We start from the raw sequence: 15,203 nt of genomic DNA on the forward strand, positions 1-15,203 counted from the left end.
AAGGATACTGGAGTGGGTTGCCATTTCCTTCTCCATGGGCCTTAGATATTCTTATGATTAGAGGGTTTATCCTCAAATTTGGTTTTATGGAAACATTATAGGAAAGACAAGGATGTTCATGATAGAAATCATCATTTGTGCAGTACTCTTTCTTCTTAGGGGTTTCAGGGATTCCTTTCTTTACCAAGCCAATGACTCTTTGAAGAGATGCAGAACCTCAGGAGGCAGACGCATAAGAAGCCCACTGTTCTTTTCTGTATGCCCCAAAGAAGATGAGTATTTGATAGGAAGCAATGGCACCCCACTCCAGTGCTCTTGCCTGGAAAATCCCATGGATGGAGGAGCCTGGTAGGCTGCAGTTCATGGGGTTGCTAAGAGTCGGACACAACTGAGTGACTTCACTTTCACTTTTCACTTTCATGCATTGGAGAAGGAAATGGGACCCCACTCCAGTATTCTTGCCTGGAGAATCCCAGGGACGGGGGAGCTTGGTGGGCTGCCATCTATGGGGTCGCACAGAGTTGGATACGACTGAGGTCACGCAGCAGCAGCAGCAGCAGCAGTGATAGCTTCTCTGATGTTCTCAGTGAAAGAACAAATTGTGTATCTCTGGGTATCTCTATTTTACCCTCCATGGCACTTCAAGAGTTGAGAAGTGAAATTTGACATTTGGAGACTTTTAAAGGGGAAAACTACTGTATGTCAGTGTATCATTGCTTCACACACTATAGTCGGTCTGCATACTTCATAAGGATAATAAACTTTCATTGGCTTCAAGTTACCAAGGAGAACATCATGTAGTAATTTTCTCCTACTGTTACCTAAGATACATTTGGATTATAGAGCAATTTCCTGGTACTTTTAGCAAAAAATGAGGTTATAGTTAATTTCGTTAAGTAAGTGGTGGTTATTGACTGCCCTCTCTCCTTGCAGCTAATACAGTCACAGGAGGGACTAAAGTTAATTCAAGTGCCTAAATGATACACAATATTCACGGCACTAATAGCTGTTGTTATTCCGAATCTCTGTGGTTTACCCTGTTGTATATCTCAAGGAGTTTGTGTAGTAACAAAGCTGTAATGACAAAGTTGAAATCTGTCATCAAAGTGTTGTCTAAATTTTCTAATTCTCTTTTAAACTAAAGCCAAACAGATTTTAGTCTTCATCACCTTTTCCGAAAAGCTCTCATCTAAATCCCTAGTGACTGTAATACTTATCAATCCAAGGGCTGGTTCTTGTTCCTCACCTTTCATTTATTTACTTATTTATTTTTTTGGGGGGGCTTCCCTGGTGGCTCAGCTGCTAAAGAATCTGCCTGAGTTCGATCCCTGGGTTGGGACGATCTCCTGGAGAAGAGAAAGGCTACCCACTCCATTATTCTGGCCTGGAGAATCCCATGGGCTATACAGTCCATGGGGTCGCAAAGAGTCAGACATGACTGGGCCACTTTCACTTTCTTTCACTTTATTTGTTGGAGCATATTTGAATAACAGTGTTGTGTTAGTGAACCAGCTCTGTGTCTGCGTGTAGGCCCTCACTGTGGATTCCCTTCTCACTGGGTCACCACGGAGCCCTGAGCGGTGTCCCTTGCTGTGCAGGACGTTCTCGTCGGTTACCTGTTCTGCACACAGTGCTGTGTGTCTGGTCCTCACCCTTCTCCACATTTCAGTGCCATGGGATCCAGTTGATTCCATCCTTGCAGTGCCCGCTCTGTTTGGTCTTCTAGCCCCCCGCCAACTCTGTGTTCCTTCCGTCTCACTGCATGTTTCTTCTCTTTCTCTTTTGCTGACCCTCCTTCTCACTCCCCCTTCCATTTCATTGTCATCTTAGTGTTATCATTAAGCTCATTCTTTGAACCTTTTTGCTTTTCAATCAAGGTAATCTCATGAATTCTTTTAGCTTTTAATATGATTGATATTAATTGATATCGGTTGATATTAACTTAATATGATTGATATGAAGAAAAACTATGACAAATGTAGACAGCATATTAAAAAGCAGAGATATTGCTTAGCCAACAAAGGTCTGTTTAGGCAAAGCTATGGTTTTTCCAGTAGTCATGTATGGATGTGAAACCTGAATATTCACTGGAAGGACCTGATGCAAAAAGCTGACTCTCTGGAAAAGACCCTGATGCTGGGAAAGATTGAGGGAAAGAGGAGAAGGGGGCGACAGAGAATGAGATACTTGGGTTACGTCACTGACTCAATGGACATGAGTTTGAGTAAACTCTGGGAGAAGTGAAGGACAGGGAAGCCTGGTGTGGTGCAGTTCATGGGGTCTCAAAGAGTTGGACATAACTTGGTGATGAAACAACAAATAAAAAAGAATGAAATAATGCCATTTGCTGCAGTGTGGGTGCAACTAGAGATGATCATAGTAAGTGAAGTAAGTCAGAGAGACTCAAAAGCCATCTGATATCACTTAAATGTGGAACCTGAGATATGACGCAAATGAATCTGTCTGTGAAACAGAAAGAGACTCATGGACAGAGAATAGTTGCAGTTGCCAAGCGAAAGGGGGCTGGGGAGGGGTAAGCTATTATATATAGGCTGGAGGAAACACAAGCACAGGGACCTATATTCAATATCCTGTGATAAACCATAATGGAAAAGAATATTTAGAAGATGAATGTATATGTTGCTGAATCAATTTGCTGTACAGCAGTAATTGGTACAACATTGTAAATCAACTATACCACAGTTTAAAAAATAAAAACCCAAAGAAAATAAACCCATGTGTCACAAAAGTAAAGACGGTGACCAGGTGTTTTGGAAATAATGGTACACTGTATGAATCCTGTCAGGCATGAAGGGGTTTTGAAAGGTTTCTTGATTGTGCCGGGAGAGCCAGGTTCCCTCTGTGGGAGCGCGGTTGTTCACTCCCAATGAAAGCTAAGACTAGGGAAGGATTACACACACCCATTCACATGCACGCGTGTGTATGCACATATGTATGTGTATCTTATCACTCTTCCTCCAAGGCATATTGTTTATGATGACATTTCCTGTGTGTCTGTGGAGGCAGGCATTGCTGAAAACATGTGTGTTCACGCTGTGCACTGGCAGAGCCATGCAGTTGCCCCTTGTCCCGATTCTAAAGGTGAGGTCAGAAAGAGCTGGCTGGACAGGCATATCTAACTGGTAAGTCCTTTATTCACTGAACAGTATCGGGACTTTAGAAATTGTAAGTTTATTGATGACTTAAAATGTTTGAGTATTTTGCTTAAAAATCAGAGTTCTGACTTTTTAAAACTGCATTTATCTACTCATTAGGCCGAGCTGGGTCTCTGCTGTAGCATGCTGGGTCCTCTGTCATCACTGCCACATGCAGGGTCTTTAGCTGCAGCCTGGGAACACTTGGCTGCAACGTGTGGGATCTAGTTCGCTGACCAGGGAGCAAACCAGCCCCCGCACTGGGAGAGGAGGCTTAGCCACTGGACCACCAGGCAAGTCCCATCTGACTTTGATAAACCAAATTTATGGCAGAGCTAGTCTCCAGGTTTCACAGGAGGGCTGGGGAGTTCGCCTTTGGATGAGCGCTTCCTTTCCAGTGGCCATAGTTCCCCCTCCCCCTACCCTTAGCTCATTTGGCTGCTTGCCTGGTCCATCCATGTGATAAAATAATTTAATTCAGCAAATTGATTAACCCTTCAATCAACTAATTGGCCCATTCGATCAAGACAGGTGATGAAGTAGACCCTCTTGGAAACACTGTCTGACTCATGTTCTTGACAGCTGTTTCAGTTGAAGCTTCTATTGATTATTCTGCCCTTGGGCCTTTAAGTAAATTAAAAACAACTCCCATGGAAAAGATGTTGACTTAAAGGGTAAATATATCAAAATAAAGGGAAATGTCCAAAGAAGAGAAAGTATAGTGAAATTTTGTCATTTTTTTCAGATAGAATATAGGAGTATCAACATGAGGGAGGGCACAGGAAGCTCACCAGCGATCATCTCTTTAAATGTACAGACATTAGCTTCACTCTTTGAAGCATTATGCAAATCTTTGGCATTTTTTTCATGATGCACATTCACTTATTGTATTATAATTTTTAAAATCTCATGAACTGTGAAGGATGGAAAACAGACTGGACATAGCTGGGTTCTCAGCATAGAGGAAGGGTTTTCACATAATTCAAGTGGACTCACATGTGCAGGAAAGATATCCTGAGAGAATTAGCAAGTAGCAGTTACTTTACTAGTTGGAATGCTGCCATTACACCCAGCCTGGACTTAATATGGGTGAAAAGTAATCTCTAAACACTGCAGCAAAGCTTTGATTACAGATGAGCTGATTGACACACCGTCCTTACTGCGGGGCGGGGCGGGGGGTGGGGGGTGTCCCTGCAGGCTGGCCAGGCTATCGTATCTCCCCCTGAGGAGCTCTAGGCTTCTTGCCATCATCAGCAAAGCTCTGGGGACAGGGAACGATTTCAAAATGGTAAGAGACACCATGTGGACCTCAGAGTCAGAGAAATGTTGGGAGGATCCAAGGCTTGTGTGAGGAATCCAGATAAGAATTAAGGAAAGATAGGAAAGGAAAGGAAAGTTACAGCATTGAGAAGGTGGATCTAGCTAGATATTGGATGGACCACGAGGAGTTACTGAAGATGAATTTATTTTCCTCGTGAATATGGGCTATCAACAAGAAATATGATAATGAGCATGTGGATATTATATTTTATTGGCCTGGTAACAATTGTTCTTTGTATGAGAATTTATTAGTCAGTTGCAGAAAGACAATGAGCAGAATAGTTAACATAATTTATAAATAAAACACTTATTTTTAAATGAAAACAATTGATTTTTTTCCCCAAAGGAAAGAATCATCCATTTTGTTATGAAATTAATGAACTTAGCCACTTGATATGGAGAAAGCGGCAAACCATGATAGCAAAACTGTGACCCTTCACAGCACCTCAGGTAGAAACTCCATCAAATGGGGGGAGATAATAAAACCAGACCAGAGGTAAATAATGCGATATCATGCGCAAAGCAAAAGTAGAAGAGGAATGGGAAAGTTTCTGAGTCAAATGGTGCTGTTAGCTGTTTTATAATATAAGGTGCAGTCAGCATGGAAGCACAGTTACTCTTGTCTGTGTATTAGCAGGTAGTCACAGGCGATGACAAACGTCCGTCTAGTCCAAGCTATGGTTTTCCCAGTAGTCATGTACAGATGTGAGAGTTGGACTATAAAGAAAGCTGAGTGCCAAAGAATTGATGCTTTCAAAACTAGGTTGCTGGAGAAGACTCTTGAGAGTCCTTTGGACTGCAAGGAGACCCAACCAGTCCATCCTAAAAGAAATCAACCCTGAATATTCATTGGAAGGACTAATGCTGAAGCTGAAACTCCAATGCTTTGGCCACCTGATGCAAAGAACTAACTTATTGGAAAAGACCCCGATGCTGGGGAAGATTGAAGGTGGGAGGAGAAGGGGATGACAGAGGATGAGATGGTTGGATGGCATCACTGACTCTGGATATGAGTTTGAGCAAGCTCCAGGAGTCAGGGAAGCACAGGAAAGCCTGACGTGCTGCAGTCCGTGGGGTCTCAAATAGTCAGACATGACTGACCTAGGGAACAGCAACAGAGGATAAGTCCACGGCCGTGGATCATATGGCTCCATGTCAGGCTCTCGTTGATGACTTTTTGTTCTCTTTTTCAGTGAAACCCTGCGTTTCTTGGAGTTAATGAGGTTGTTTTTAGTTTTGTTGCAAATTAGAAACCTGTTCAGAAAGCAGTGAATAAGTGAAACTGAAAGTGTTAGTCGCTCAGTCGTGTCTGACTCTTTGCCACCCCGTGGGCTGCAGCCCACCAGGTTCCTCTGTCCATGGAAGTCTCCAGGCAAGGATACTGGAGTGGGTAGCCATTCCCTTCTCCAGGGGATCTTCCTGACACAGGGACCGAACCCAGGTCTTCTGCATTGCAGGCGGATTTTTACCCTCTGAGCCGCTAGGGAAGCCCATAAAGAGCACTGCCGTTTATAAAGCAGTGTGTGCCGAGGAGAGGGGCGTTACCATAGATAAAGGCCGATGGTGCCCATCTATGGATGCGCCCATCCGTAGACCAGCTGGCTTACAGAAAACATCTGGCAACGGAAGTACTTATTCTGATCTTGAAGTGCCTTGACGGAAATGGACATATTTTAATAAGTTTAATGTGCAGCCAAATGTGGACATATGAATACTTCAACTTGGAGAGACAAAGAGCACACATGAGATTTTTAAATGAGGGATAATTTTTTAAAATTTCATAACAAGAGAGAAAAATCAAATCAATAAAATTAGAAATGAAAATGGAGAGATCACAACAGACAACACAGAAATACAAAGGATCATAAGAGACTACTATCAGCAGTTTTATGCCAATAAAATGGACAACGTGGAAGAAATGGACAAATTCTTAGAAAAGTACAATTTTCCAAAACTGAACCAGGAAGAAATAGAAAATCTTAACAGACCCATCACAAGCACGGAAATTGAAACTGTAATCAGAAATCTTCCAGCAAACAAAAGCCCAGGTCCAGATGGCTTCACAGCTGAATTCTACCAAACATTTCGAGAAGAGCTAACACCTATCCTCCTCAAACTCTTCCAGAAAATTGCAGAGGAAGGTAAACTTCCCAACTCATTCTATGAGGCCACCATCACCCTAATACCAAAACCTGACAAAGATGTCACAAAAAAAGAAAACTACAGGCCAATATCACTGATGAACATAGATGCAAAAATCCTCAACAAAATTCTAGCAATCAGAATCCAACAACACATTAAAAAGATCATACACGTGACCAAGTGGGCTTTATCCCAGGGATGCAAGGATTCTTCAATATCCGCATATCAATCAATGTAATTCACCACATTAACAAATTGAAAAATAAAAACCATATGATTATCTCAATAGATGCAGAGAAGGCCTTTGACAAAATTCAACATCCATTTATGATAAAAACTCTCCAGAAAGCAGGAATAGAAGGAACATACCTCAACATAATAAAAGCTATAGATGACAAACCCACAGCAAACATTATCCTCAATGGTGAAAAATTGAAAGCATTTCCCCTAAAGTCAGGAACAAGACAAGGGTGTCCACTTTCACCGCTACTATTCAACATAGTTCTGGAAGTTTTGGCCACAGCAATCAGAGCAGAAAAAGAAATAAAAGGAATCCAAATTGCGAAAGAAGAAGTAAAACTCTCACTGTTTGCAGATGACATGATCCTCTACATGGAAAACCCTAAAGACTCCACCAGAAAATTACTAGAGCTAATCAATGAATATAGTAAAGTTGCAGGATATAAAATCAACACACAGAAATCCCTTGCATTCCTATACACTAATAATGAGAAAGTAGAAAAAGAAATTAAGGAAACAATTCCATTCACCATTGCAACGAAAAGAATAAAATACTTAGGAATATATCTACCTAAAGAAACTAAAGACCTATATATAGAAAACTATAAAACACTGATGAAAGAAATCAAAGAGGACACTAATAGATGGAGAAATATACCATGTTCATGGATGGGAAGAATCAATATAGTGAATATGAGTATACTACCCAAAGCAATTTACAAATTCAGTGCAATCCCTATCAAGCTACCAGCCACATTTTTCACAGAACTAGAACAAATAATTTCAAGATTTGTATGGAAATACAAAAAACCTCGAATAGCCAAAGCAATCTTGAGAAAGAAGAATGGAACTGGAGGATTCAACTTGCCTGACTTCAGGCTCTACTACAAAGCCACAGTCATCAAGACAGTATGGTACTGGCACAAAGACAGACATATAGATCAATGGAACAAAATAGAAAGCCCAGAGATAAATCCACACACATATGGACACCTTATCTTTGACAAAGGAGGCAAGAATATACAATGGAGTAAAGACAATCTCTTTAACAAGTGGTGCTGGGAAAACTGGTCAACCACTTGTAAAAGAATGAAACTAGATCACTTTCTAACACCGCACACAAAAATAAACTCAAAATGGATTAAAGATCTAAATGTAAGATCAGAAACTATAAAACTCCTAGAGGAGAACATAGGCAAAACACTCTCAGACATAAATCACAGCAGGATCTTCTATGATCCACCTCCCAGAATTCTGGAAATAAAAGCAAAAATAAACAAATGGGATCTAATTAAAATTAAAAGCTTCTGCACAACAAAGGAAACTATAAGCAAGGTGAAAAGACAGCCTTCTGAATGGGAGAAAATAATAGCAAATGAAGCAACTGACAAACAACTAATCTCAAAAATATACAAGCAACTTAAGCAGCTCAATTCCAGAAAAATAAACGACCCAATCAAAAAATGGGCCAAAGAACTAAATAGACATTTCTCCAAAGAAGACATACGGATGGCTAACAAACACATGAAAAGATGCTCAACATCACTCATTATTAGAGAAATGCAAATCAAAACCACAATGAGATACCACTTCACACCAGTCAGAATGTCTGCGATCCAAAAATCTGCAAGCAATAAATGCTGGAGAGGGTGTGGAGAAAAGGGAACCCTCCTACACTGTTGGTGGGAATGCAAACTAGTACAGCCACTATGGAGAACAGTGTGGAGATTCCTTAAAAAATTGCAAATAGAACTCCCTTATGACCCAGCAATCCCACTGCTGGGCATACACACCGAGGAAACCAGAATTGAAAGAGACACATGTACCCCAATGTTCATCGCAGCACTGTTTATAATAGCCAGGACATGGAAACAACCTAGATGTCCATCAGCAGATGAATGGATAAGAAAGCTGTGGTACATATACACAATGGAGTATTACTCAGCCATAAAAAAGAATTCATTTGAATCAGTTCTGATGAGATGGATGAAACTGGAGCCAATTATACAGAGTGAAGTAAGCCAGAAAGAAAAACACCAATACAGTATACTAACACATATATATGGAATTTAGGAAGATGGCAATGACGACCCTGTATGCAAGACAGGAAAAAAGACACAGATGTGTATAACGGACTTTTGGACTCAGAGGGAGAGGGAGAGGGTGGGATGATTTGGGAGAATGGGAATTCTAACATGTATACTATCATGTAAGAATTGAATCACCAGTCTATGTCTGACGCAGGATACAGCATGCTTGGGGCTGGTGCATGGGGATGACCCAGAGAGATGTTATGGGGAGGGAGGTGGGAGGGGGGTTCATGTTTGGGAACGCATGTAAGAATTAAAGATTTTAAAATTTTAAAAATAAAAAATTAAAAAAAATTTCATAACAGTGGTAATGCCAGTAAACCACGGTTGTGTTCTTTAATGTCAGTTTTTAGAAGTCTTAATAAAATACTAGACTTTGTAATGAAGAGCAAACTGTGATAGCACAACCAAGATTGTTTGATTTAAAAAAACTGACACTTTTTTATTTTGTGATTTTCATTTTTTCATTGAAGAAGCAAAACAGTGATATATTGGACATCTTTTCAAACAATATCACAAGCTTGCATTACATTGCAGTTATAAAAGAATAAAATCTTCTAAAGCCAAATGCAATCAAAACACAAATTTAGGAGGCCAATCTCCATTATTTCACAAGTAGAAATAGGCAACTTTCCCATTTTGGGGTGTAGTATACTTACTATCTTTCCTATTTTGGGGTGTGGTATACTTTCTAACTTTCCTATTTCGGAGTGTAGTATACTTACTAACTGTACTATTTTGGGGTGTAGTATACTTACTAAATTAGCATCTGACAGAGCTCTTAAGGTATTACAATATGAAGACATCTCTCCATAGTTTCTAGGCCCATGTTTGGGTTATTGCTGCCAATGAGGATGACATATGTAACTTTGAAGTTTCACATTTCACAGAAATAAAGAGAAAGAAGAGAAATTGAGAGTGAACAGAGAATCTGACCTATGCCTCACGCTGTTCAGCAACGCCTCACATATAGTGTTGCTTCAGAAAACTTACTGAAAGAAAACTTTAGTCTTATCACTGCTAAACGAGTCTTAGAAGTAGTAGTAGTTTACAAAATTGCTTTATTGTTTTAAAAGTCTTTAAAAATGATGTACAGTTGGTGGTCTGTGTGTGCACCAAATGCTGCATTAGCTGGTCTGCGTATGCTGAAATGTGCAAGAACACTGAACTAGAAAGTATGGATGTAGGGCCACAATGGGAATGCAGCGGGAGTCTGGGAGCAGAAATGGGAATGCAGCGGGAGTCTGGGAGCAGTCAGTGCCAAGGAGTGTGAGACAAGCAGCACTGCAGGACCGCTCACAGTGGCCAGGACAGAGGCAGCCCACACACCTGTCCACAGAGGGCTTGAGGAAGAAGACACGGTGCACACAGTGGGACATCACTCAGCCATTAGAAGGGACGAGCTGGTGCCGCCTGCAGCGGAGGCTCATCCTGAGTGAAGGGAGTCGTAAAGAGGAAGACGAATATATGATTTGGCTTATATGTGATGTCTAAAAAAATTATACAGGTGAACTTATTTACAAAACAAAAAGACTCACAACATAGAAAAGAAACTTATGGTTACCAACGGGAAAAGTAGGGGGTGGCAAAATCAAGAGTTTGGGATTAGCAAATATACACTAACACACATAAAATAGATAATCAACATGGGCCTGCTGGAAGCACAGGGAGCTCCATATGTTGCAATAACCTATAAGGGAAAAAAATCTGAAAAAATATATGTGTATATAATTATATATATGTGTGTGAATAACTGATTCACTTTGATGTATACTTGAAACTAACACAACATTGTAAATTAACTGTAGTTCAGTAAAATAATCTTTATAAACCTCCAGCAATGTGGAAAGAAGTTTTGAAGATCCAGGACATCTCTCGTGAGTAGCCTGTATTGTTTAGGACTAGCTCCTACTGTGTGCTGAGAATATTGCTTTCTGATAAGGGCACTAAGTTGGGCTAATCAGTTGAAATTCTCTCTGAAACTTTCACTTTTGTAATAAGACATTACCTTAATTATCTTCTAAACTTTCATTCTTAGAGCCCTTTACTCAATCATCTAATCCTGAGGCCCCAATCAATAAATTCTCATATATACCAAGGTCAAGTGTAAGCATCTTTTATCTTCATATTCTTTCCATGGCTGATTTTATATATTTCTAGTTTTAAATAGTAATTCAGAGCAAATGGCTTTTAAGTCAATATTTCTGCCTCATGGATGTCTTAACCCACAGGCCATTTTTCATCTGCAAGTGGCTCTTTCTTCTCAGAGGAAACCTTCTCCCCAAAGGTGGGTTTCCTTAAACCCAGAAATAAAATTAACCTTCTATTTTGAACTCATGCACACTGTTCCTCTGACATTATCACTTTTTATAATTAATTAATTATAATCCTTATAATTAACACATCATGTATGTGTTGAATCCCTCATACTGGATTTCTATGCATCTTGAGTGCTAAGACTGTTCTTCGTTTGCTTCTGGTTATTTGTCAACCCTGCTTATCATATGGCTCCCTGCAGCGCATACAGTGGATGGTCCATACAGATGCTCCAAAGTGTGGGATAAATGGATATGTGAATGAGCAAATGGATTCTTTTTGGGGGGAGGGAATGCCACGTGGCTTGTGGGGTCTTAGTTCCTCAACCAGGGATTGAACCTGGGCCTCCAACAGTGAAAGTGCCAAGTCCTAACCACTGGACAACCAGGGAACTCCTGCGTCTTGGCTCCTTGCATCCTCTTTCCTAGCGTTGCATCGGTCAAACAGAAATGAAATTGCAACATAAAACTCAACATATTTTTGTTCACTTGCCTGCCATAAGAGATACTATTTTTGGAACATAACATTTAACAGATTTCTTTGTGCTCCTTTTTAAACCAGATATTTTCATTAAAATGTACTGAAACCAGACTGATAGGCAAAGTAAGATACAGGCTACAGGCGATAGGAAGCAGTTTTAGCAAAATTTAGTGAGAAAGGAGAGAAAAGAGGCTTAAGTATATTGTAATCATTGTTAACTGTCCTAAGTAACAGCATATTTAATATTGAAATGTGTGTATGGTGTGAGCTTATGTAGATACACATGCCAAAAGTTGATATTTTGGGCAGTCTTATTACCTTAGTGAATTGATAAATACCCTCTGCTTAAAATTCTAATAAACTTGTAATTGTTTAATGGAATCTGTGCATTCTCTGTTGTATTTTCAATTTCCTTGCTCAATTTACTTATTTTTTCTTTCCTTCTATAATAGATTTTATAAAACCCGTTGTTGGTTGTGCAGTGTTTTGGATGTAAAAATTTGCGAGCTAATTACAGCCTTAAACATCTTGAAGAGAATCCTTTCATCTTAAATAGGCTTGATGAGCTTGGGTCCTTCATCACACACACATAAACACACCCATCAGAAAATATAGCAAGTTATTAAAGTTCTTATAAGATCCTTTTATCAAGATTCTTCAATTAAACTAAATAAGAAGAGAGAAAATTGGAATACACACACGCACACACACACATATACACATACACTTTTACACATGCACATGACACACGTTTGGCACGCTTTCTACCCTGTCGTCAGAATGCGTGGGTCAGGAGCCAGGGGGTAGGGGTGGCAGCAGGAACTTCCGCTATTAGACCTAATATCCACTGGGAAGTGTTTCTGTTTGCTCCTTGCTGGGCTCTTGATCCCAGTGAGTCTGGAAGTCCTAGCGCTGAAGGGAGGAGTGTCACTAGCCTTTGATGGTGTGGACCACAACGAACTGTGGGAAATTCTTCAAGAGATGGAAACACCAGACCACCTGACCTGCCTCCTGAGAAATCTGTATACAGGTCCAGAAGCAACAGTTAGAACAACAGACTGGTTCCAAATAGGGTAAGGAGTATATCAAGGCTGTATATCGTCACCCTGTTTATTTAACTTATGTGCAGAGTACATCATGCAAAATGCTGGGCTGGATGAAGCACAAGCTGGAATCAATACTGCTGGGAGAAATACCAATAACCTCAGATATGCAAATAACACCCACCCTTATGGAAGAAAGTGAAGAACTAAAGAGCCTCTTGAAGAAAGTGAAAGAGGAGAGTGAAAAAATTGGCTTAAAACTCAGCATTCAGAAAAATAAGATCATGGCATCCGGTTCCATCACTTCATGGCAAATAGATGGGGAAACAGTGGAAACAGTGTCAGACTTTATTTTTCGGGGCTCCAAAATCACTGCAGATGGTGATTGCAGCCATGAAATTAAAAGATGCTTATTCCTTGGAAGAAAAGCTATGACCAAGCTAGGTAGCATATTAAAAAGCAGAGACATTACTTTACCAACAAAGGTCTGTCTAGTCAAAGCTATGATTTTCCAGTAGTCATGTATGGATATAAGAGTTGGACTATAAAGAAAGCTGAGCACAGAAGAATTGATACTTCTGAACTGTGGTGTTGGAGAAGACTCATGAGAGTCCCTTGGACTGCACGGAGATCCAACCAGTCCATCCTAAAGGAAATCAGTCCTGAATATTCATTGGAAGGACTGATGCTGAAGCTGAAACTCCAATACTTTGGCCACCTGATGCAAAGAACTGACTCATTGGAAAAGACCCTGATGCTGGGAAAGATTGAAGGTGAGAGGAGAAGGGGATGACAGAGGATGAGAAGGTTGGATGGCATCACCGATGCGATGGACATGAGTTTGAGTGAACTCTGGGATTTGGTGATGGACAGGGAGGCCTGGCGTGCTGCAGTCCATGGGGTCACAGAGAGTTGGACACGACTGAGGGACTGAACTGAACTGAGTGTAGTTATAGCTCCCATGATTGAAAGCTAGAACTGTCCCCCTGTACATAGGAGGCTTTTTCTGCCACTGAACCAACAGGTAGAGAATAGCATCATTGAATTGGCAGGGGAAATTGATCTCTTGAGTAACTGTGTTGAGCATCTTTTCATGTGTTTATTTTCCATCTCTATATCTTGCCTGGTGAAATTGTGTTAACTGTTTTGCCCTCTTTATATGACTTCTAATTAAGTTTTGAGAATTTTAAAGTATATTCTGCATACGAGTCTTTTTTCAGATTTGCAGCAATTTTCTCCCTGCTTGTAGCTTGTCTTTTCTTTCTTTTAACCATATCTCTCATAGATAAAAACTTTTTAATTTGGAAGAAGTTTCCTTGATTATTTTTCTTTTGTGGATTGTGTTTTCACTGCTATATGTAAGAACATTCTCCTAATCCAAAGTCAGAAAGATTTTTCTCTTTTTGCTAAATTTTTATAGTTCTATGTTTTGTATTTAGATCTGTGATTCATCTTGAGTTTATTTTTGTGTTAGGTATGATACATATAGATGCCCAGTGTTTTCAGCATTGTTTGTTGAAAGACTGTTCTTTCTCTGCTGAATTGGCTGTCCACCTCTGATAAAAACTAATTGACTATTTTCATGGGTTTATTTCTGGATTCTCTAATCTGTTCCATTTGCTTATGTGTCTTGCCAGCTACAGTTTTGAGCTGTGTAGCTTATAGTAAGCACTGATATAAAGAAGTGTTACATTTTCTAACATTTTTCTTCATTTTCAAAATTGTTTTGGCTTCTCCATTTATTGTAGAATCAGTTAGTCAATATCTACAAAAATCCTTCTGGTATTTTGATTAGGATGTTATTACATCTCTAGATCAATTTGGAAATAGTTGATCTTGAGCCTTCCGATGTATGCATATGGGATATTTCCTACTTAATTTAGGTTTTATATTTCTTTCATCAGGGTTTTATAATTTTCAGCACAGAAATGGCATGCATTTTTTAACCTTTCAATGTGAATCCTATTTTTTGTACCTATAATAAATTATGCTTTAAACTTTTTTCAATTTCAGATTATTCATTGATGATACATAGATATATGATTGTTTTCCTAGTATCATATCTATATTGGACTTCCCTGGTGGTTCAGACAGTAAAGTGTCTGCCTGCAATGCAGAAGACCTGGGTTCGATCCCTGGGTCGGGAAGATCCCTTGGAGAAGGAAATGCCCATCCACTCCAGTATTCTTGCCTGGAAAATTCCATGGGTGGAGGAGCCTGGTGGGCTACAGTCCATGGGGTCGCAGAGAGTCAGACATGACTGAGCGGCTTCACTTTCTTTCTTTCTTCTCTACATCAATCTTTTATCTTCTGAAAACTTAAAAGATCTTTTTTGTAGCTTTCATGGGATTTTTTATGTACTCGAGTGTACTGTCTATAAATAGAATTTTATATCTTTGTTTCTAGTCTATACAGAT

This window comes from Ovis canadensis, chromosome 26 (genome assembly GCF_042477335.2).
Source record: "Ovis canadensis isolate MfBH-ARS-UI-01 breed Bighorn chromosome 26, ARS-UI_OviCan_v2, whole genome shotgun sequence".
Classification (NCBI taxonomy): domain Eukaryota; kingdom Metazoa; phylum Chordata; class Mammalia; order Artiodactyla; family Bovidae; genus Ovis; species Ovis canadensis.